The sequence below is a fragment of the Sciurus carolinensis genome, chromosome 13 (assembly GCF_902686445.1).
Source record: "Sciurus carolinensis chromosome 13, mSciCar1.2, whole genome shotgun sequence".
In the NCBI taxonomy this organism is placed as follows: domain Eukaryota; kingdom Metazoa; phylum Chordata; class Mammalia; order Rodentia; family Sciuridae; genus Sciurus; species Sciurus carolinensis.
In genome coordinates, this window is record NC_062225.1 from 63,189,007 (window position 1) to 63,212,532 (window position 23,526).

The 23,526-nt window shown below is 40.9% G+C and overlaps 1 protein-coding gene across 1 annotated transcript in view; it reads right to left on the reverse strand.

The window, feature by feature from the left end:
• The window catches only part of Galm (galactose mutarotase), a 57,755-nt gene that overhangs the window by 13,771 nt on the left and 20,458 nt on the right, over positions 1-23,526 (reverse strand). The gene's annotated exons all lie outside the window — the stretch shown is intronic.

Here is a 23,526-nt window from a genome sequence, read left to right on the forward strand (position 1 = left end):
ACCTCTGAACCGTGAGCTCAGAATAAACTTTTTCTCCTCTAAGTTGTTTTTGTCAGATATTTTGGTCACAATGGGGAAAAGCAGATTAATACACTGACTCTACCAGTTACTTACCTGATTAACTTTGTGCAGGTTATTTAACCTCTTGTGTTTTCAGTTTCCTCAACAGAATCATAGGCTTAACACCTATTTCAAAGATAAGTTTAATGAGTTAATGCATATGTGGGCTGAGACTAGGGTCTAGTACATACTAACTACTAACTACTCAGTAAATGGGGATGGGATGATGGTGATAGTGATAATAACAATATCAAGCTTTTTTTTTTTTTTTCTGTTCCAGGGATTGAATTCAGGGGCACTTAACCACTGAGCCACATCCGTAGCCCTTTTTAATATTTTATTTAGGCAGGGTCTCACTAAGTTGCTTAGGGCCTCACTAGGTTGCTGAAGCTGGCTTTGAACTCATGATCCTCCTGCCTCAGTCTCCTGAGTACTGGTGTGCACCCCCATGCCTGGCTCAAGCTCTTTATATATACCAGGAAAACACTGTACATGTATTTACCTCTTTCATTCTCACAACCAAGGAGGTAGGTTCAATTATCTTTACATGTAGCACTTTAAACGAATTGTCCAGACCACTGTATTTCCCTGAGAATAATGTGTCAAATCAGCTTATAAAAGAGCCATTCCAGTTCATACCAAGGATTCACTTCTGTATGGTCTGGCAGAACCTCCCTTGCCTACCCCCCCACTTTTCATGGCACCTGGGGGTCCCACTGCCAGAGAACAGGTCCACAGAAAGGGTCACGTGCTGGTCTATCAGAATCAAGACACCCTCCCCTGAATCCTCCCAGTTTCTCTAGTGAGTTCATTCTGCTGATGGTTGCTGACTGCTGTGTGAGGGACAGCTCTTCTGACTGATGGCAGAGAGAGAGAGAGAGAGAGATTTTGATTTTTTTTTTCAGAATTTGCTTGATGATTTCATAGGAGAAACATTGGGGCATAAAAATTTCTCTGCATGCTGGCTTTGCTGTGTCACAGCAGCTTGGGCAGACTCTAGTGACAATGGTTTGTTTAGGGAGCTCAGACTGATGACTGAGGGTCTCATGTTCTCCAAGATTCACAAGGCTCCCACAGTCATGTTTCTCAGGAAGCCAAGAAGAGCACAGGGGCAGGTGGGTAGACATCCTGACCCTGTGAAAAGAATGGGTGATTGAACATGGCTAAATTGCATGAATCACCTGGGGGCAGAGAACAGTCAGAAAAGGAGAGAGGGGAGAAGTCAGTCCAGCCTGTTTGGTCAGCTATCATATGAAATGACATTTTATGGGGCAGGGGGGTGGATTTAGTCCCTATAATCTCTATCAGTGTTCCTCTCTTTGCAAACTGCCCCGATAAATTGCCCCATGCAATCTAAATCCAAGGCCAGGCCTAGCCTCCTGATGAGACCGCTGCTTACACTCTTCCTTTATAGAAATGCTGGCACCATCATGGCCACTCAGCCTCTTGTGGCTTAGCCGAGACACAGAAGTCATGCATTTCACTGCTGGAGTGAGACGCAGGTTGCCTCGAAAACCAGGTGTTGCCTCCTGGTCCTAACCATCTGCAAAAATTATTGGTCATTATCCTCTCTGGGATGTCCATTCAGCAGACACTGCATCCCATTCATTCCTTGCACCTGGCCCTGCCCACATCAGGAATCATTAGGGGATTAAGTGAGTCAGTGGAGGAAAACTGCTTAGTGCAGTAATGATGATGGCCGTGGTGGTGACAGTGACAGCCAAGGCCCACAGGGTGCTTCCTATCCAGTCAGTCTTGTTCCAGAGTCTGAGTTCTTAATCATCATGTTATATACTAATTCTCATAAATGTTAAATATAATTGTTATAATTATTACCCACCAGGGAGAGATGTAGTTGAGCCACAGCATGTGTGAAGATGATTTTTAGGATGGAGCTTGGCAGTATAATTGACAGAAATCACAGAAAACCTGTCTATAACGAGGTGGTGACAGTCCTGGGTTACTTTTTGCAGTATGGGCATCGCAGGTAGAAAGACCTGAAGACACACAGCAGAATCAGAGGAAGATGTCTAGGATGGTCAAACCGTGGCAGAAGAAGAATAAGAAGCAATGGACCTGAGATGCTTTCCCTGAAGGAAAGACCCAGGGAGGACATGACGGCCACCTTCTAAGGTCTCAAGCCTCTTCTGCAGGGATCTAAGAACTAGTTCCCAGAATGAGGCCAACTGGGGATCAGCTTTAGGTAGATGGATTTCATCTTAACATTAGAAAGGCCTTTTCTGACATGCTGACCCATGATGGACAATGAACATCCTGTTCCAGAGGCACCCAAGTGTCTGTGGAACCCAGAGGTCTCCGGTTCAGATCCTGGAAAGATGGGTGGTGGCTCCCAACAATGACATTCCAGAAATGTAGTCTGTTGGCTCATGTGACAAACACAATGAAGCAGGCTGTTCCCTTTGGGGAACTCCAATATTTTGGCTACTATTTCTCTTTATCTCTTTTTAAAAATAAAAATTTCAGCTTCTCTTACTTAGGGAGACCATGGGCGGAGAGCAGCTCATTGCAGAATGACTTACTGAGCTGCCATGGAGCTAAACCCCACCACTTTTTACGTTTTATCTTGAGGCATAGTCTTGCTAAATTGCCCACAATGGCCTTGAACCTGTGATTCTCCTACCTCAACCTCTTGAGTAGATGGTTGAGAGAATGGCTTTTGATGAGAGAGCCCAGAGTCGGGAGTGTGAAGTACTGGAGGGAGGAGGAGAATTAGGTAGTTTAGGGGGCAGGATAGAAGGCAGGGTGATCAGGAAAAGGAGCAAAAGGGGAGAAATAGGTGCTAAAATGGGAAAGCTAACGAAGGTTCCTAGAGGCTAATTGGAGTTTTGTTTTTTTTTTTTTTAAACAGTTTGAGTTTGTTTATTTCCACAAAGGGATGTCTAATTTTTTTTTAATTAAAATATTTTTTATTTTTACAGACACATTTTGATTCATTGTACACAAATGGGGCATAACTTTTCATTTCTATGGTTGTACACAGTGTAGATTCACACCATTCATGTAATCATGTGTATATACAGGGTAACACTGTCTGTTTCTTTAGAGCCTATTTAACAGTTACTCAGGGTGGGAACTGAGGTTCATCAGTACTTGCATCACTTGGGGGCTTGTCTGAAACAAGAACCCAGGGGCTCCATGGGAGAACAGTGAGGCGGAATCTGCATTTTAACAAGTTCCCCAGGAGACTGGTGTGCACATCAAAACTGAAGAGCACCGATGGGGAGACCATCCAAGGGAGACCCAGGCTCAGATGGGCTGCTGTACTCAGCTCTGAAAAAGAAGAGTGGGCAGGGACGCTGGGACAACAGGAAGCACCAGGCGCTGGAGTCTGGTCTCCATGGGGACAGCCCAGCTGTGCTTCCAGCCCAGCTGCTCCAATTATGTCTGTCTCTTTATCTAGTCAGGTTCAGAACAGTCAGTCAGATTTGCATAAGGAAGCCTGCGGTAATGGGGCTCGTGGGCACAGGTACTCATCTGACACCTAATTAAGCCATCTTGGTAAATCATCTCTAGAATGCCGGTTATTATTTTAGGAAACAACATAAAGAGAAAGATAATTAAAAGTAGCACTCTGGGTGTGAATTTTTACTTCATTCCAGGGGTTGGCAAGTAAAGCGCCTTGGGATTTTTTTTTTTTTTTTTGTAAAGATAACATTTCTATAAATTTTCATAGTTCACATAACCTCAAAGCTTGTCTGCAGTTTTTTTCCCCTTTCCTCTGCTTTGGGTTTTGTGGCTTTATTCTACTACTGTTTTTTTTTTTTTTTTTTTCCCCTTTCCACTGAGTGTTTTCTGATTTCATTTTAACTTGCAATGGGGGAGGGTATCGTTTCTGGATATGACATGCTATCCAAAGCATAAACTGCTAAACTGAACCACAGGCTATTCATTTTCAGGCAAAAAGGCCATTTTACACCTCAAGTTTAGGCCCACGGAAGGCATTTTCATGACGGTATTTTTCCATCATAGATCTTCAGATGGCATCCAGGAATTTGCCATCCACTAACAAGTTCACCCTTCAGTTGCCCACGGCTGTCTGTGGCCTCCTGCCTTCCTACTTCATTTCCACCAGGTCTGCGCCCATTGGAGACTGCCAGGCCCCTGGTGTCCTTCCTGTCTCTCGTCCCTCACCACCTTCTCAGGGCCCACTGTCTATGACATGAGCCACTTGGTTAGTGGCACTCACTGATGGGCCTTACACCCTAACCCTAACCCTTCCTGTCTGACACAACCCCAACTGTGGATCATCCCACTATCCGCCTTCTCAGTTCCGACTCCATGCTGCTGAGAGAAACTGGAGAAAACTCAGAGCAGCACTGGGAAGTCACCACAAATCCATGGTCTCTGTTTTTAACTGGATTCTCCGGGCCCACTTTACAACCTTTTTGCCTGTCCTCTCCCCCTAAGGGAAAGCCTCTTAACTTGCGTCCCCATTCCCACTCACGGAAGTACCCTCTTTTCTTCCTGTCCCAGGTACCTGAGAGCGGTTTCAACACCAGTCCCTTCCATTAACTCTGGTCCCTGGCCCAGGTACCAGCACATGAACCAGAATCTCTGGGGTGGGACCCAGGACTCTGTATTTAAGAAAGTCAACTTAGTTGGGAACCACTTATTGGCCTGTATTCTCTCTCTCTCCTCACTTTCTGCCATTCCTCAAACTGTCCCCATCTGGCTTCTGCCCTGACCACACTGCTAAATGGTGTCAGCAGTGACGGACTATAATCACAAACTTTTCCCAGGCTTCCTCTGACTTGTCCTCTGGAGTCTTGACACTGTTGGTCACTGCAAGACTGCCAGGCCCCTTTCTCTTGTTAGATGACCTGCAGTCCCTGACCATCTCCCTCAGCAGCACCTTCACTGTGGGCTTTCCTGCACCTTAAATATTGGAATATTGGAAATGGTTTCCTAAGGCTCCCCTGGGTTTGGTCCTTAGACTGCTGTTTTCCTCAATCTATGTTTTGTTCTTGCAAAATCCATGTGGCTCAATCTACAAAGTACACACTGGATTTCTATCTCCAGTTCTCTATTCTCTCCTAATGTCATATTCACCTGTCCAACTGCTACTTATATGTCGCCACCTGGGTGCCTCATGACTTCCTTAACCTCACGTGTTCCCGAGGCCAAGTCCACAGCTCTCCCAGCACCTCTCCCCAGCCTACCCACTGACCCTGTCCTCCTCTTCCTCCTCCTCCATTCACCACTTGATTTCTTCACCTCCACTGCCCAGGGGCTGCCATAGAAACCCAGCAGTGATCAGATAGCCTTCCTCCTTCCTCATCTACAACATTCCACTCAAATCTTCTGATTTTTACCTCCTGAATTTTATGAAACTACATTTCCCCCCTAACCCCTTGTTTTGGTCCTCCTCAGTTAATCTCCCGTCAGTCTGCAGTCAAGCCCCACCCTAACAGTTGCTGGGATGGTATTTCTAAAAAGGCGATCTTGCCCAGCCAGTCCCCTGGCTTAAACCACTTCAAAGACCTCCATGATCTAAAGATAAAGTTCCCATTCCTTAGCATGATGCAGGCCAATCATGACTATCCTCTGCAGGGCTGAGCAAGTGAGGCGCCAGGTGTGAATGTTAAGGAGACAAATGCTTCTCCAGAGCAGACAGTGTTCCATTCTCTTTCTAGGTAAGTCCAGTGCTTCAGGCAGCATGTAGCAATCAGTAAGTATCCTGTAAATGTGGGTGAACTGAAAAAGTCTGCTCTGGAACTCCCTTGAGGCAGATCTGTCATGCAAATCCCCCAGTTACCACTCAGCTCCTTCAGAACAGGTGACTCTAAGGATTGCTATGCACTAGGAATGAACCAGAGCTAGCCCTTGTCCAGACTGGGAGTAGGGAAGGGGTAAGTATTAAATCAACTCTCCAAGGGTGGTGGTCAGAACACTAGCAAATAACTCCCCTTCTGACAAATGTACTTGATGTGAGCCTGCAATTTTCACAGGAATTATACGCAGCCTGGCCAAGTGCTAATTTCCCAGCTTTCCTCCTGCCAAATTGCCACCATGCTGGCTCATGTTTGCCAATCTTGTAGCAGTGATCTGTTTTCTAACGGGGGGCATGAGTAGCTTTGGGAGTTGTTCTAGGGGCTCATAAAACTGTTCTTGGGGTCATTTGGTGAGAAGGACTCAGTCATGTACCTCCTTGGAGAGCATCATGGCTACCAGGAGAGAGATGTGGAGTGTCTGCACTGAACCTCCTTGAAAACTATCTAGGAGGGAACTGTCAGAGAATAAGCAGCTTTGAATAAGATCCAGTGTCATAGTTTCATCCTCTTTGGGTCGATCAAGCACATCTTCATCTGTAGCCTTTCTTGCTTGAGGACAGGGCCTGTTCTTTGTACGTGGCTGTATGTTCTTCACTCAGGCAGAACTTACCCAGCTTGTTCCCCAGGGCTGGCATGGTACCTGGCACACAGGAGGTACTATGATATCAAGTAGGTATTCGATATCACCTGGTGATGCAGACTGGGAAATGAAGTACTAGGGGAGCTGGAGCTGGAAGGGCTTGTCCCTAGAACTGTAGAGCTGAGGGTGACAACCAGAATATGTGCTCTGGCTTTCCACTTGATGAGTGGCCCTGGTTTCTGCCTGCCCTACACTCCACATTTTTCTGGGGAGATGGGTACCGGGGATTGAACTCAGGGACACTCAGCCACAGAGCCACATCCCCAGCCCTATTTTGCATTTTATTTAGAGACAGGGTCTCACTGAGTTGCTTAGTGTCTTGCAGTTGCTGAGGCTGGCTTTGAACTCAGGATCCTCCTGCCTCAGCCTCCTGAACACCTGGGATTACAGGTGTGTGCAACTGTGCCCAGTCATACTCCACATATCGATGCCCAAACCAATGGCTGGTGGACATATGAAGGCCATTTCATGAACTGAATCAAGTAGAAACAGAAAAGATGGCCATCTAACTACTCTTAGTCTCCAAGTTGGTGGAACTTGGGGAAGATGTTTTTCTTGGTGTACCATTTTTCTCCTCTAGCTCGCCTTCTAGTTCCCTTTAGGAAATTCAGTGATGAATTGGCAAACAAACCCACCCAGAAACTCCCCAAAAGAAAAACACTGTTGCTCTTCTCAAAAAAGATGACTGCTTTAAGTATGCTAATGCATAGTATATATATAGGCAGCCATAGACTGTCATCACCTGAGAGAGGAAAAAGGACAAGAAAACAAACCCCCATACAGACCAAGATCTCACACAGGGTTTTCCATTGAACTTCAGGAGCTACTGGACACCTCCTTTCTTGGAGGGCTACTGGGGAGGAGCCAAGGGCTACATGCATACTAGGCAAATGCTCTACCACTGAGCTATCCTCCTTCTCCCTCCCGGGACCCTTAAAGCTCTTTCATCATCTTCCCACATACACAGGGCCCTAGTTACAGGTTTCATGTGGTCTTTGAGTCAGAGTGTTAGAAATGGACAGGATCTAGAGTCCAACTCATGCAATACCCATCTAATCACATTTTACAGATTCAGTTGATGAGGCCCAAAGAGTTTTTACAGCTGCCTGGAGGACATGGCTGGTGGAGAGCAGAACTAAGACCTGTACCTGGTTTTCTGAATCCCAGTTCTCACATGATATTGCATTAGTATGTGATATTTAAAACAACCATAAAGGAGGGGGAAGAGTGGAGAGACTAGTTATCAGGGGAGAAAGTAGTAGCTGTTCCTAAGATATACAGGTTGGCTTGCTCTTGGTTTCATTTTTGTGTTTAGCATAGGTTAGTTGTCCAACTTCCAAAAAGACCAAGCCCAGAGCTCCCCATGGTGGATCTGCAACTAAATTCTGATAGATCATCTGAGGAAAACTTACGGAGGGGCAGAGAGGGAAGCTTGGGCAGATGATGAGCGCTAAATGGCTTATGTCATTATAAAACCATGCACAAGGGCTGGGGATGTAGCTCAGTGGTAAAGTGCTTGTCTCAAATGTACGAGACCCTGGGTTTGACTCTCATTACCATCAAACAAAACAAAACAAAAACCACACACAAGAATCTATTACTTCCTGGCTGGGTTTGTAGCAGTGTTAAAGCATTTGCCTAGCATGGGTGAGGTCCTGAGTTCAATCCTCAGCATTACATAAAAAAAAAAAAAAAAGTTAAACTCTTAAAGAATCTATTGTTTCCAGTAAGTGGGAGAAAGATTTCCAAGGAGAAGGTATGAGTCTTGAAGGACAAGTGGGGGTTTATGTAGCAAAGAAGGGGTTAATCATGCCCCCTGTAGGCTGAGGGTCTAGGGATGTACAGAAATAGGTGGGCTGTGAGTGAGGCACAGTGCAAAATGGCCTGGAGAAGCAGCTGAGGTTGGGCCTGAAAATCATCTCAAAGGTTCTAAGTTGCTGATTATCAAATTAAGATTTGCATTTTAGATAGATATCTTTAGGAACCAGATGGAAGATAAATCTTGAGATTTTTTTTTCAGTTAGAAAGTGATCATTTAGATTCATTCATTCATTTATTCATCCAAATTTATGAAGCCCATAATATAAGCCACGCACTGATCTAGACAAGAAAAAACTCCTAAACCAAGATGGTGTCAATGGAGGCGGAATCATATAATCAATAAGACATACCGAGGCGACATTTGAGAAGTACGTAGGAGTTAAAAATCAGCAGGACCTGATGACTAATGATGTGGAGGAGGGTTAAAAGGAAAGAGAAGCATTTCCATGGATGGTTGAAACGAATACTGTGTCCAATATTTTAGGATTATATAACGTTTAAAGGAATTTTCTATTAGGAACCCACATGCTAATACATGAAGATCAAAACAATCTTCATCTGCAGCATCTTTGAAACAGGAGAATACTTTGGAGTTTGTTATTTCTCCAGGGTAGAGACATAGACCTGCTCTAGGGAAGTAATTATATCATCGACCAAATTCTAGGCTGAACTGAGAGAGGCTGAAATAAAATAGAAAAGTCTTGCTGGGCCTCTCTCCACAGACTTGCGGTAAGCCTTTCCTACCAGAATTCTAATTTTGTTAAAATGGGGTTGCTTTCATGTAATTTTAGAGTGAGCTTTGAAAAACGGAGAGTAGCAAGAATAGCAGGTGAACACAGATGGGCTGGGGGACAAAGTGGATTGGGCAAATTTTTATAAAAATACAAGATATCTTTTCTAAAGAAAAAGAGTAAGAGAAGATTTTACTAAAGTAAAAGACCAAAGACCTGATCAAAGCATTCTTTTTTTGTGGGGTGCGGGGCTGGAGGTACCAGGAATTGAACCCAGGGGTGCTTAACCACTGAGGCACATCCCCAGTCCTTTTTTATTTTTTATTTTGAGACAGGGTCTCACCAAGTTGGTTAGGGTCTCACTAAATTCCAGAGACTGGCTTTGAACTTGTAATCCTTCAGCCTCAGCCTCCCGAGTTGCTGGGATTACAGGCATTTTTGCTTTTTTGATTCCTCATCTATGACTACAAATAAAGAGCAGCAAGACAAAATGAAAAGCAAAATGCTTTAAAAGTCTTTTTTTTTTTTTAAACCTTTATTTTGTTTTATTTATGTGGTGTTGGGGAATGAACCCAGTGCCTCACGCGTGCTAGGCAAGCGCTCCACCACTGAGCTACAACCCAGCCCCTAAAAGTCTTTAAAAAGCAGGATGTAGTGGTGTATGCCTATAATCCCAGTGGCTCAGGAGGCTGAGGCAGGAGAATCTCAAGTTCAAAGCCAGCCTCAGCAACTTAGCAAGGACCTAAGCAACTTAGCGAGACCCTGTCTCAAAATAAAAAATAATAAAGGACTGGGGATGTGGCTCAGTGGTTAAATGCCTCTGGGTCAATCCCTGGTACTCGCCTCCCCAAAAAAGTGCCTTTTTTTTTTTTTTTTTTTTTAAACACTGCACTGTGTTATATACATGGCAATGTCTTGCTGGGCAGTTTGCGCAGATTGCCTCTTGCTCCCACCATTCTCTAAGTGAAAGGGTGAAGAGTAATATTTACAACCTGGGAACGAATTAATCCCTGGAGTAATCTGGATTGGATTTTCTCACCTGTTCACTCATAGTTAGCTGACTTCGTACCTGAGCAGGACTCCAGGGACTGGATTCTGCTTGTTGCCACAGGGCAAGTCATGAGTATCAGGTCCTGAGCTGAAGGCCTGAACCATGGCTCAGAGACTGGACACTGGAGTGTTCTCTGTCCTGGCCATCCATTATACATCTGTCTCTTCCGGTAAACAGCTTCTAGGAGTTCCACTTCTGGGAACCTCCAGGGATAGCCCTGATTACAATAAACACAACAAACACACTGAAGTGGACCCGAGATGCTCCAGTGGGAGCTGGCTCTCATCCTGTGTAGGAGCAAGTGCTTTATGAGTAGCAATGCTTTTGTGTTTTGGTTTGTTTTTAAATAGCTAAAACCAATGGCTCCGAAGAAGCAGAGCTGAACTGACCATATAGCAGCAAGCTTTGCTCCTGGTCTAGGGTTAAAATGAGCTCACAACCTTGCAGAGGCCTTCAGCTTGTGCTGCCTCCGGGACACATCAGAGCCACCTGTGAGCAAGGACCATGCTTGTGCTCAAAACATCACTGCAGACTCCAAAGTGTCCGGAATGTCATCCAGAGAGAAGTAGTTTTAGTAGATGATGAATTTCATTCAAAATATTTTTTGTTCTTATTTTTATTCTCCCTACTCTCCTCCTCAGTATGGGGGATTGAAGCCTCCAGGGCTGACAAGATGGCAGGGAAGATGGGGGTGACTCTAAATTACTTGGTTGAGCCTCTTTGAAGCGTGTAGATACTCCTACACTTGCAGAGGCTTTTCTACTAGGCTTGGGGAAAAGGGCAGTTTTTTTAAAATTATTTTTTTAGTTGTAGATGGACACATACCTTTATTTTATTTATATATTTATTTTTATGTGGATCCAACCCAGTGTCTCACACTTGCAAGCGCTCTACCAGTGAGACACAACCCCAGCCCAAGGACAGCCTTTTAATGTAGGAGAGTGGAACAAGGAGAGAATGAAGAAACCACCATGTCCCTTTCCTTTCTGTGTGATAGCAAGCAGGTAAGCAGGTAACAAACAAAAGGAAGAACAGGACTTCACCCCTCCCCAAAAACACACAGCGGGAGAGAAGATCCCCTTTTACTGAATACCCTGAACACCGTATTATAGTTAATTGTAAAATACAAGACACTACATTCTCATGATGTTGGGTTTTCCCATCACCTGAAAAATCGTGTACTAAGTGCCTGCAACCAGGGTGAAAAATACCTCCTGAGTTTAGAACTGCATCAGCATCTCCCTTGAGACTAGCTCAGGTTACAGCTTTTATGGAGGGCAACCAAAATAAAGAGTTAAAACATAAGTATGAATTAATAGCCACAAAAGGGGAAGGATGTGTGTATGTGGTGGGAGCACATTGTTGTGTGTGAAGCACAATCTTAGGAGGAACCCAGAGAACTTGCAGAAAGTCAGCAGGAGTCTGATCAGATGAGTCTGCAGATATTGTAATTTGTCAGATGATATTTCTGAGACAAACTGACACTAAATTCAAGGAATGTAGATGATCTGATGATTAAAATATTGCCCCCAGCTTCCCCCAAATCCACTACAAATGCTTCTGCATTTGCTACCTTTTCAGATTTGGTTGTTATCTGTTAAGGAGTTCTTGGGGCTCGGCCTCTTTTCTGCTACAATGATGACAGGCTTTTCTCTCCAGGAGCTCTGAGTAAAATTAATGAGAATTTTTATGACCCAGGAGAAGAGATAAATGTCCATGCAAGGATTTGGGGTGCAAAGAAGAGGACTAGAGGAGTGTGCAAAATAATTGATTTGTGGATAAGAGTCACTCATATGCAAGAAGATCAAAGTTGTTAATAGTTTAATAGTTTTCTGCTGCTGACTTCTAAGGGCTTCACCACAACAGAGCAGCAGCCCACGGAGACCAGAGGGTCTGGAGTGAACTTGGTACCCAGCATCCCTCCTGGGCAAACAAGTCCCACAGTAAGTGAATTCTCCAGGTTACCGAAAACTATCCTGTAACTGGCAAAGCTTTTTTTTTTTTTTTACTATGTTTGTGAATTGTCTATCAGAAGTGATTTTCCTGTCATCTTCAACAGTAATGAGCAATACACACACACACACACACACACACACACACACACTTAGGAAAGTGAACTTTCAACATGGTCATAGTAAGATTTTGCAGATGAGAAAACCAAGAACCTATAAGACCAGGGATACATTACCAAACAGGGTCAGTGGCAATAGAACAATGATCTCTGAGGTTAGTGAGGGGCACAGAGAAGAATTTTGAGCTTCCATTTGCCTGCCTTGAAGTTTTTCTACATTCCCCTCCTTGTCAGACTGACAAAGCCAGACATTTAAATTCATGCTTTTAACTTCAGGAAAATTCTTCCCTTCCCATTTCTCCCTTTTTAAAATAATGTGAACAAACTTGTTTTGTTCTCTTTGCAGCAAAGTAGAAATAAGTTGAACAGAAGGAAAAACAGGGAGGAAAACAACAGCAAGAGAAGCTGTGACATTTCTCGTACAAAAGATGGTAAAAGAAATGAGAACTGACAACTATTAAAAGTTGGTTTGTTTTTTGCTTATTTCTCATTCTTGACTGTATGGTGGTCTTGGGTATCTGTACAGTCAAGAAATTAATTTATTTTCTTTCTTTCCTTTCTTACCCTTCCTCATCATCCCAAATCTTTTTTTTTCTTTTTTTTTAAGTACTGGGGATTGAACCCAGGGCCTGGCATTTGTTAAGTAAGGGGTCTACCTCTGAGCTACCGCTCTAGCCCTTCCAGTATTTATTTTTTTAAATTTTGAGATAGGATTTTATTAAACTGCCCAGGGTGGTCTCAAGCTTATAATCTTCCTGTTACAGCCTCCCAAGCAGCTGGAATTATAGGCACACACCACACCTGACCCAAACCTTCTTGACATTTAACATGGAGTATGTTTTTGGGTGTTTGTTTTGCTATGCCGAGGATCAGATTTAGAGCCTCGTGCATGCTAGGCAAGTATTCTATCACTGAGCTATGCCCCCAGTCCAAGAGTCCGAGTTCTAATATCAGACTGCCTTGGTATGAATCCCAGCTTTGCACCACTTGCCAACTGGGTAATTCTCTGTATTAGTTCATTTTCCTACTGGTATAACAAAATACTCTGAGGCTTTATACTTATAAAGAAAAAAGGATTATTTAGCTCACAGTTTTAGAGGTTGAAAGTCCAAGATCAGGTGGTCCCATCTGTTTGGCCTCTGGTGAGGGCCTCCTTGACTGTATCACAACATGGTAGAGAAGCAGGGAGGAAACTGGCTGCATGCAGAAGAGGCCAGTTGGATGAGGTGGCTTCCCTTTATAACAATTCACTTTCAGGAGAACAAACATTCTGAAAGACTGCTATTCATCCCTCATGACCTCATTACCATGAGCAAGGACCCATCTCTTAAGCCCTGCCTTCTGGGGACCAAACCTTTAGCACATGAAACTTTGGGGGACACAGTCAAACCATACCCTAACCATAGCCTTAAACTCCTTGTTTGACAGTTTACACATCTGTTAAATAAGAAAACTTAACAGAATCCACCCAACAGGGTTGCAGTGTGAATTATTTACACAGTCTTCTTTGAAATACTAGTTATTAGTATCATAAACTTTCATCTCACAGGTCATTATCTCAGTCCAACAAAACTACAATCTCTACATCTCTAAACACTGCAAGTTGATCCCCAGAAGTCTTAATGGAGTGTGGCCTGTCTAACAGGTTCCTCCAGTGCATCTCAGGAGTGTGGCCTTGTGTGGTCAGTCCACTCCTGGCTGAATACCAGGAGGTTAGAGAGTGCACCTGGGTCCACCTTTCAGTCTGTTCTGTGTGGGTTGGCCTTGAATTCCAGGCAGCCTGGGGTCACCATGGGCCAACCCAGGGACTTCAGCTGAAGAGAACCTGGTGCAGACCTGATGTGGTCCTTCCAATCTATGCCACGCTGAGTCTGGTACTGCCTGGTGTTTCAGAAGCACAGCCCTTCCCTGGGAGAACCCGGCTGTTTCCTGCACTTCCCAGGTTTACTCAACTTTATCCAGACTACCTTTCTTAACAACTCACACTTGACCTTCCAGGTTTTATTTAACTCTTCCAGGAGCACAGGGAAGGCATTTCTGTTTTTTGTTTGTTTTGTTTTGTGGGGCTGGTGATCAAACCCAGGGCCTCTACCACAGAGCCACACTCCAGCCCTGGGAAGACATTTCTGAATGACCAAATGATGGACAGGCTCTTGTACTGATTTTAGAATTAGCCACTTGCACCTGGGCACAACAGTGCAGCCTGTAATCCCAGGGACTCGGGAGGCTAAGGCAGGAGGATTGTAGGTTCAAAGTCAGCCTCAGCAATTTAGCAAGTCCTCATCTCAAAGTAAAAAATAAAAAGGACTGGGACCCTAATTAGAATAAATTATACTCCATGTGTGTATGATATGTCAAAATATACTCTACTGTCATGTTTGTCTACAAAGAAAAAAGGACTGGCATGTAGCTCAGTGGTAGAGTACCCCTGGGTTCAGTCCCTAGTACTCTGCCCGCCACCTAGAAAAAGAATTAAGCCACTTGCTCAGGGATTTTCGTCAATGTAAAGAGTCAGATGACTCTTAAAGAAAGAGAGCTTCTCGAGATTTTGTTCTCAACTGAAAGTGGGTTAAATGTGAATTCTTCCATCACTGAGTGCCAAGGAGCAATTACTGCCTGTTTGGGGAGGATATTTCAAAGGAATCACGTCATTTTCATTTGAGTGTTATGGAGCAAACAGGTGTGACATGTAGCACTGGTGAACATACGGACAGGTACCATTTTTCATGAGCTCTGAAGTTACTGCAACTTATTTGTTATCATGATAGAGCTCTAATGGACTGGAAGGGTTGTGGAAACAGTAGTAAAATGACATATAAGGAGCCTTGCAGAATCACAGAATGTAAGAACCAGATGTGGCCTTACAGATCAATTATCGTTTTTTAATTATGAATTTGTAATAAAATTTTCACTGGTCCACAGAAAACCAAGATACATTTGGATAACCTGCCATCATGATTCCTTACAAAGCTAAATGAATTCAATTTAAAGCATTGTTCCTTATTAAAATTCTCCCACTTTTTTGGTATGTAGGTCAGTGGTAGAGCACTTGCCTAGCATGCAAAAGGCCCTGGGTTCCATCCCCAGCACTGCCAAAAAAAAAAAAAAAAATTCCAAAAAATCCTTTCTTCTATGAATAGCTGGTGATTATGAATGGTAGCCTATTATTGTTTTTGTTTTTATAAATCTAGTTTATTTATCTCTGTTTCTCATTATTATCACAACTTTTAAATTTTTAAAATTGAAATATACTTGGATATCTTTGGGTTCCACATCCATAGGTTCAACCAACTGCTGATCTAAATTATTCGGAAAAAATAGGTCTGTACTGAACACGTACAGACTTTTTTCTTGTCATTTTCCCCTAAACAATATAAATAGTATAACAACTCTTTATGTAACATTTACATTGTATTATGTATGATAAGCAATTGAGAAATGATTTAAAAAGTATAAGGGAGCATATGGGTAGGTTATATGCAAATACTATGCCATTTTATATAAGGGACTTAAGCATTTGCAGATTTGGGTATCTATGGGAGGTCCTGGAATGAATACCCCCCATGGAAGGGACAACTCTAAAACATACATTCTGGTTAGTTTTTTTTTTTTTTTAATTTTTTTGTTCTAATTAGTTGGACATGACAGTAAAATACATTTATACATTTTGATAGATCATACATAAATGGAGTATAATCTCATTTTTCTGATTATACATATTTATTGTAGGATCACATTGGTCATGCAGTCATATATGTACATGAGGTAAATAATGTCTGTTTCACTCTACTATCATTCCTTCCTCCATACTGGTTAGTTTTGATAACCCTATAAAGGAATAGCTTTCCTTTCTTTTCTTCTGTTTTTAAAATTTTTAATTTTTGAGACAGGGTCTCACTACGTTGCCCATGCTGGCCTCCAATTTGCAATCCTCCTTCCTCAGCCTCCTGGGTACCTGGAATTACAGGTGCACTCCACCGTCCCTGGCTATGGAATAGCTAACTTGGCAAAATGAAAATATATGTCTCCCAAATTGTTCTTTTTAAGAAAATTTAATGATTCATAAAATTTGATTGAGTTCAATGTCTTTCCTATTTGTGGAAAGGAAATGGGAGTCTATGGGAGTCAAATATTAAAGCATTGTACACACACTGAAGTTCTCCTAGCTAGTTAACAGCAAAGCCAAGACCAGAACCAGGACTCGTGCCTACCAGAGTCCAGAGCTCTTAACTACTACTCAATTTAACAGTTGTTAAGTATTAGTACAAGGTATAGAATTTCATCCTGAAATCATTTATGGTACAGAACTGGGATAAATCAGGGTTTTATAAAATCCATTAGATGATTGCAAGTTAAACTACCATGCTTTGCCCCAATTATCTTTTTTTTTTTTTTTTTAGACATAATACCTTTATTTTATTTATTTATTTATTTATTTATTTATTTATTTTGTTCTGAAGATGGCTGTATTTTTTGCTCAGGATGTAAAAATTCATTTCTTAGATGACAGTTACAAAAAATTTCATACAATGTGTGAATTTAAACAACCTCTGTTCTTGAGCTCTTTCTTAAATTTAAAACAAATAGCAAAATCATATTTTAAAATATGTTTCTTGCCAAAGATAATTATGATCCAGTAGATGAAATAAAATTGAGTAAAATACTTGTCACTCCATTCAATGTGGACAACCATAATATGTTCTACTTTTATTATATGACATTGTTTTGCTGTGGTGGTAGTTGTTTATAATCTATCAAAGAGAATAGTACTCTTTAAAGCAGTTTAAATAATAATATACAACAAGTCAAAGTTTGAATTCTTGCTACACAATGTAGTTGTATAGAAAAAATGCTGAAACATTCTGACACATCCTACGTTTTTTTATTAGGTTTGTAGACACTGAATGTCTTAGCCTTTCATTCCAGTGACAAAAATATCTGACTAGAAAAATTGAGAGGAGGAAAGAGTTATTTTAACTTACAGTTTCAGAGGTATTAGTTCATATTTGGCCAGCTTCATTGATTTGGGAATGTGGCAAAGCAGAACATCAGAGCAAAAGGGGATGGTGAAGGAAAAATTCTCAGCTCATGGCAGCCAGTAAACAGAGAGGAAGAAGAAGGGGACAAAGAGAATATAAACCGTTCCAGGGTATGAACCAGTGACCTACTTCTTTCTATCTCCAAGTAGTCCATAAAGCCATCAGTGGATTTATCCACCAGTGAGCCTTATGACCTAATCACTTCCCAAATGCCCCACCTCCAAGCACATGAGACTTTGAAGTCATTCCAGATCCAAACAATAGCACTGAAAATTTAGGAAAATATTTGGAACATAGTGGATACTAAAGAATGGTAACTAGTATTATGTCCTAAAATGCTGAACAGCTGTGTTGGAGAAATGACTACTGGGATTTGGTGTCTCAGATACAATACACAGAAAAAGAGTTTTACTATTGTCTTGCATATTGCAAGTATATTTTGCTATTTTATGCATATATTAATAAACTTTGAAGTGTCAGTCTATTAAACATTACATTTTTTCTATTTTTTATTTATTTATTTTCATTTTATACAGACTGAATTTTGATTCATTATCTATCCATAGTAGAAAGTAATAAATATCTTTCAAAATAACTTATTATTATAGCTTTTTAGTTAAGAATATTAGGGTTATAACGGTGTTGGAGATGAAACATCATTATTTTCCTTCTCATCCATGTTATTATTTTAAGTGATGCATGTTTTTATTTAAAAAGTATGTTTGGTTCATGACCATGAACTATTCTAATACTAACTAATTTTAAGACATATAATTAGGCTACATTTGTTTTTTTGGTCATTTCAAGTATTTTAGATATTTTAGAATTAACTATCCTTCCTCTTTATTTTTATTTATTTATTTATTTATTTATTTATTTATTTATTTTTTTTACGTTTACATAGGGTAATGATGTTTATTATATTTTTCCCCTCCCCCCCACCCCTCCCACCCCTCCCACCCCTCCCACCCCTCTTTTCCCTCTACACAGTCCTTCTTTCCTTCATTCTTACTGCTCTCCTTAGCCTAACTCTAAACCTAACCCTAAACCTAATGCTAGCCCCTCCCACCCCCCATTATATGTCCTCATCCGCTTATCAGCGAGATCATTCGTCCTTTAGTTTTTTGAGATTGGCTTATCTCACTTAGCATGATATTCTCCAATTTCGACCATTTGCCTACAAATGCCATAATTTTATCATTCTTCATTGCGGAGTAATATTCCATTGTATAAATATGCCACAGTTTCTTTATCCATTCATCAACTGAAGGACATCTAGGTTGGTTCCACAATCTGGCTATGGTGAATTGAGCAGCAATGAACATTGATGTGGCTGTATCTCTGTAGTATGCTGATTTTAAGTCCTTTGGGTATAGGCCAAGGAGTGGGATAGCTGGGTCAAATGGTGTTTCCATTCCAAGCTTTCTGAGGAATCTCCACACTGCTTTCCAGAGTGGCTGCACTAATTTGCAACCCCACCAGCAATGTATGAGTGTTCCTTTTTCACCACATCCTCGCCAACACCTATTGTTGCTTGTGTTCTTGATAATCGCCATTCTAATTGGGGTGAGATGAAATCTTAGGGTTGTTTTGATTTGCATTTCCCTTATTACTAGGGATGTTGAACATTTTTTCATATATCTGTTGATTACTTGTACATCTTCTTCTATGAAGTGTCTGTTCATTTCCTTAGCCCATTTGTTGATTGGATTATTTGTATTCTTCGTGTAGAGTTTTTTGAGTTCTTTATAGATTCTGGAAATTAGCGCTCTATCTGAAGTATGGTTGGCAAAGATATTCTCCCACTCTGTAGGCTCTCTCTTCACATTGCTGATAGTTTCCTTTGCTGAGAGAAAGCTTTTTAGTTTGAATCTATCCCAGTTGTTGATTCTTGCTTTTATTTCTTGTGCTATGGGAGTCCTATTAAGGAAGTCTGATCCTAAGCCAACAAGTTGAAGATTTGGACCTACTTTTTCTTCTATAAGATGCAGGGTCTCTGGTCTGATTCCGAGATCCTTGATCCATTTTGAGTTGAGTTTTGTGTAGGGTGAGAGATAGGGGTTTAATTTCATTCTATTGCATATGGTTTTCCAGTTTTCCCAGCACCATTTGTTGAAGAGGCTATCTTTTCTCCATTGCATATTTTTGGAACCTTTGTCTAGTATGAGAAAATTGTATTTATTTGGGTTTGTGTCCATGTCCTCTATTCTGTACCATTGATCTACCTGTCTATTTTGGTACCAATACCATACCGTTTTTGTTACTATTGCTTTGTAGTAGAGTTGAAGATCTGGTATTGCAATACCCCCTGCTTCGCTCTTGCTACTGAGGATTGCTTTAGCTATTCTAGGTTTTTTATTCTTCCAGATGAATTTCATAATTGCTTGCTCTATTTCTGCAAGGTACATCATTGGGATTTTAATTGGAATTGCATTGAATCTGTATAGCACTTTAGGTAGTATAGCCATTTTGACAATATTAATTCTGCCTATCCAGGAACATGGGAGATCTTTCCATCTTCTAAGGTTTTCTTGAATTTCTTTCTTTAGTGTTCTGTAGTTCTCATTGTAGAGGTCTTTCACCTCTTTTGTGAGATTGATTCCCAAGTATTTTATTTTTTTCGATGCTATTGTGAATGGGGTAGTTTTCCTAATTTCTCTTTCTGAAGATTCATCACTTATGTATAAAAATGCATTGGATTTATGAGCATTGATCTTGTAACCTGCTACTTTACTGAATTCACTTATGAGTTCTAAAAGTTTTCTGGTGGAATTTCCAGGTTCCTCTAAATATATAATCATGTCATCAGCGAACAGGGATAGTTTGAGTTCTTCTTTTCCTATTCGTATGCCTTTAATTTCTTTGGTTTGTCTAATTACTCTGGCTAGAGTCTCAAGGACGATGTTGAATAGAAGCGGTGAAAGAGGGCATCCCTGCCTTGTTCCAGTTTTTAGGGGGAACGCTTTCAGTTTTTCACCATTTAGAATGATATTAGCCATGGGCTTAGCGTAGATGGCCTTTATAATGTTTAGGAATGTTCCCATTACCCCAATTTTTTCTAGTGTTTTGAGCATGAAGGGATGCTGTATTTTATCAAATGCTTTTTCTGCATCTATTGAAATAATCATGTGATTCTTAACTTTAAGTCTGTTGATATGGTGAATGACATTTATTGATTTCCGAATGTTGAACCAACCTTGCATCCCTGGGATAAAACCCACTTGATCGTGGTGCACTATCTTTTTAATATATATTTGTATGCGATTTGCTAAAATTTTGTTGAGAATTTTTGCATCGATGTTCATTAAGGATATTGGTCTGAAATTTTCTTTCCTTGATGTGTCTCTGTCTGGTTTAGGTATCAGGGTGATATTGGCTTCATAGAACGAGTTTGGTAGGGTTCCCTCCTCTTCTATTTCATGGAATAGTTTGAGGAGTATTGGAATGAGCTCTTCTTTAAAGGTTTTATAGAACTCGGCTGAGAACCCATCTGGTCCTGGACTTTTCTTTGTTGGTAGGCTTTTGATGACCTCTTCTATTTCATTGCTTGAAATTGGTTTATTTAAGTTGTGTATGTCCTCCTCGTTCAGTTTAGGTAGTTCATATGTCTCTAGAAATTTGTTGATGTCTTCAAGGTTTTCTGTTTTGTTGGAGTATAGATTTTCGAAATAGCTTCTAATTATGTTTTGTATTTCACTCGTGTCTGTTGTGATGTTTCCTTGTTCATTCCGAATTTTAGTAATTTGAGTTTTCTCCCTCTTTCTCTTTGTTAGTGTGGCTAAGGGTTTATCAATTTTATTTATTTTTTCAAAGAACCAACTATTTATTTTATTAATTTTTCTGATTGTTTCTTTTGTTTCGATTTCGTTGATTTCGGCTCTGATTTTAACTATTTCCTGTCTTCTACTACTTTTGGTATTGGTCTGCTCTTCTTTTTCTAGTGCTTTGAGCTGTAGTGTTAACTCGTTTATTTGTTGATTTCTACTTCTTTTTTTGAATGCACCCCATGAAATAAATCTTCCTCTAAGTACTGCTTTCATAGTGTCCCAGAGATTTTGATATGATGTGTCTTTGTTCTCGTTTACTTCTAAGAATTTTTTTATTTCCCTCCTGATGTCTTCTGTTATCCATTCATCATATAATAGTGTATTATTTAGTCTCCAGGTATTGGAGAAGTTTCTGTTTTTTATTCTGTCGTTTATTTCTAATTTCAATCCATTATGATCTGATAGAGTGCAAGGTAGTATCTCTATCTTCTTGTATTTACTAACAGTAGCTTTGTGGCATAAAATATGGTCTATTTTAGAGAAGGATCCATGTGCTGCTGAGAAGAAAGTGTATTCATTCTTTGTTGGATGGTATATTCTATATATGTCCGTTAAGTCTAAATTGCTGATTGTGTTGTTTAGATCTATAGTTTCTTTATTCAATTTTTGTTTGGACGATCTATCCAGTGGTGAGAGAGGTGTGTTAAAATCGCCTAGTATTATTGTGTTGTGGTCTATTTGATTTCTGGAATTGAGAAGGATTTGTTTGACGTACGTGGATGAGCCAATGTTCGGGGCATAGATATTTATGATTGTTATGTCTTGCTGATTTATGCTTCCCTTAAGCAGCATGTAGTGTCCTTCTTTATCCCTTCTGACTAGTTTTGGTTTGAAGTCCACATTATCTGAGATGAGGATGGATACTCCAGCTTTTTTGCTGTGTCCGTGTGCATGGTATGTTTTTCCCCATCCTTTCACCTTTAGTCTATGGGTGTCTCTTTCTATGAGATGTGTCTCTTGCAGGCAGCATATTGTTGGATTTTTCTTTTTAATCCAATCTGCCAGTCTGTGTCTTTTGATTGATGAATTCAGGCCATTAACATTCAGGGTTATTATTGTGATATGATTTGTATTCCCAGTCAATTGACTCATATTTGTTTTTGACATGATTCGGTTTCTCCTTTATTTGGCTATTCCTTTAGGCTAGCGCCTCCTGTTGCTGATTTGCATCGTTGTTTTTCATCTCTTCCTCATGGAATATTTTGCTGAGAATGTTCTGTAATGCTGGCTTTCTTTTTGTAAATTCCTTTAGCTTTTGTTTATCATGGAAGGATCTTATTTCATCGTCAAATTTGAAGGTAAGTTTTGCTGGGTATAAGATTCTTGGTTGGCATCCATTTTCTTTCAGGGCTTGGTATATGTTGTTCCAGGCCCTTCTAGCTTTTAGGATCTGGATTGAAAAATCTGCTGATATTCTTATTGGTTTCCCTCTGAATGTAATTTGATTCTTTTCTCTCGCGGCCTTTAAAATTCTGTCTTTATTTTGTATGTTAGGTATTTTCATAATAATGTGCCTTGGTGTGGGTCTGTTGTAATTTTGTATGTTTGGAGTTCTATAAGCCTCTTGTACTTGGTTTTCCATTTCGTTCTTCAGATTTGGGAAATTTTCTGCTATTATTTCATTGAATAGATTGTTCATTCCTTTGGTTTGTTTCTCTAAGCCTTCCTCAATCCCAATAATTCTCAAATTTGGCCTTTTCATGATATCCCATAGTTCTTGGAGATTCTGTTCATGATTTCTTACCATCTTCTCTGTTTGTTCCACTTTGTTTTCAAGGTTAAATATTTTGTCTTCAATGTCTGAGGTTCTGTCTTCCAGGTGTTCTATCCTATTGGTTATGCTTTCTATGGAGTTTTTAACTTGGTTTATTGTTTCCTTCATTTCAAGGATTTCAGTTTGGTTTTTTTTCAGTATCTCTAACTCTTTATTGAAATGATCTCTTGCTTCCCGTATTTGGTCTTAACTGTTGATTGGTGCGATCATTTAATGCCTGCATTTGCTCTTTCATCTCCTCCTTCAATGCCTGCATTTGCTCTTTCATCTCCTCATTAGCTTCCCTGATCATTTTAATTACGTACATTCTGAACTCCCTTTCTGACATTTCTTCTGCTGTGCTGTCATTGGGTTTTATTGATGTAGTATCTAGGTTTGTTTGGGACATTTTCTTCCCTTGTTTTCTCATAATGGTCAGTTGTCAGTGGGACCCTGAGATATTGCAGTTTTCCACTATTGGCTTATAGTGTCCCAGTAGATTTCCAGTGTATCACCTCCCAGCCTTCAGTAGCCTGATGTCTTGGAGGAATCTGATAAAGCAGCTCATTCGAAGAATACTGCCCCTAGCCCCCTACTGGTTCCACGTTTTGGAACTGGCTCTGTGCGGAAATGCTCTCACTGTGGGCCTGCACCGTGCAGCTGGCCGTGTGGGAAGAGCCCCCTGCCGGAATGTGGAAGACTACCTTGGGAAGACTCAAGCTGCCCTGCCCGGCTCTGCTA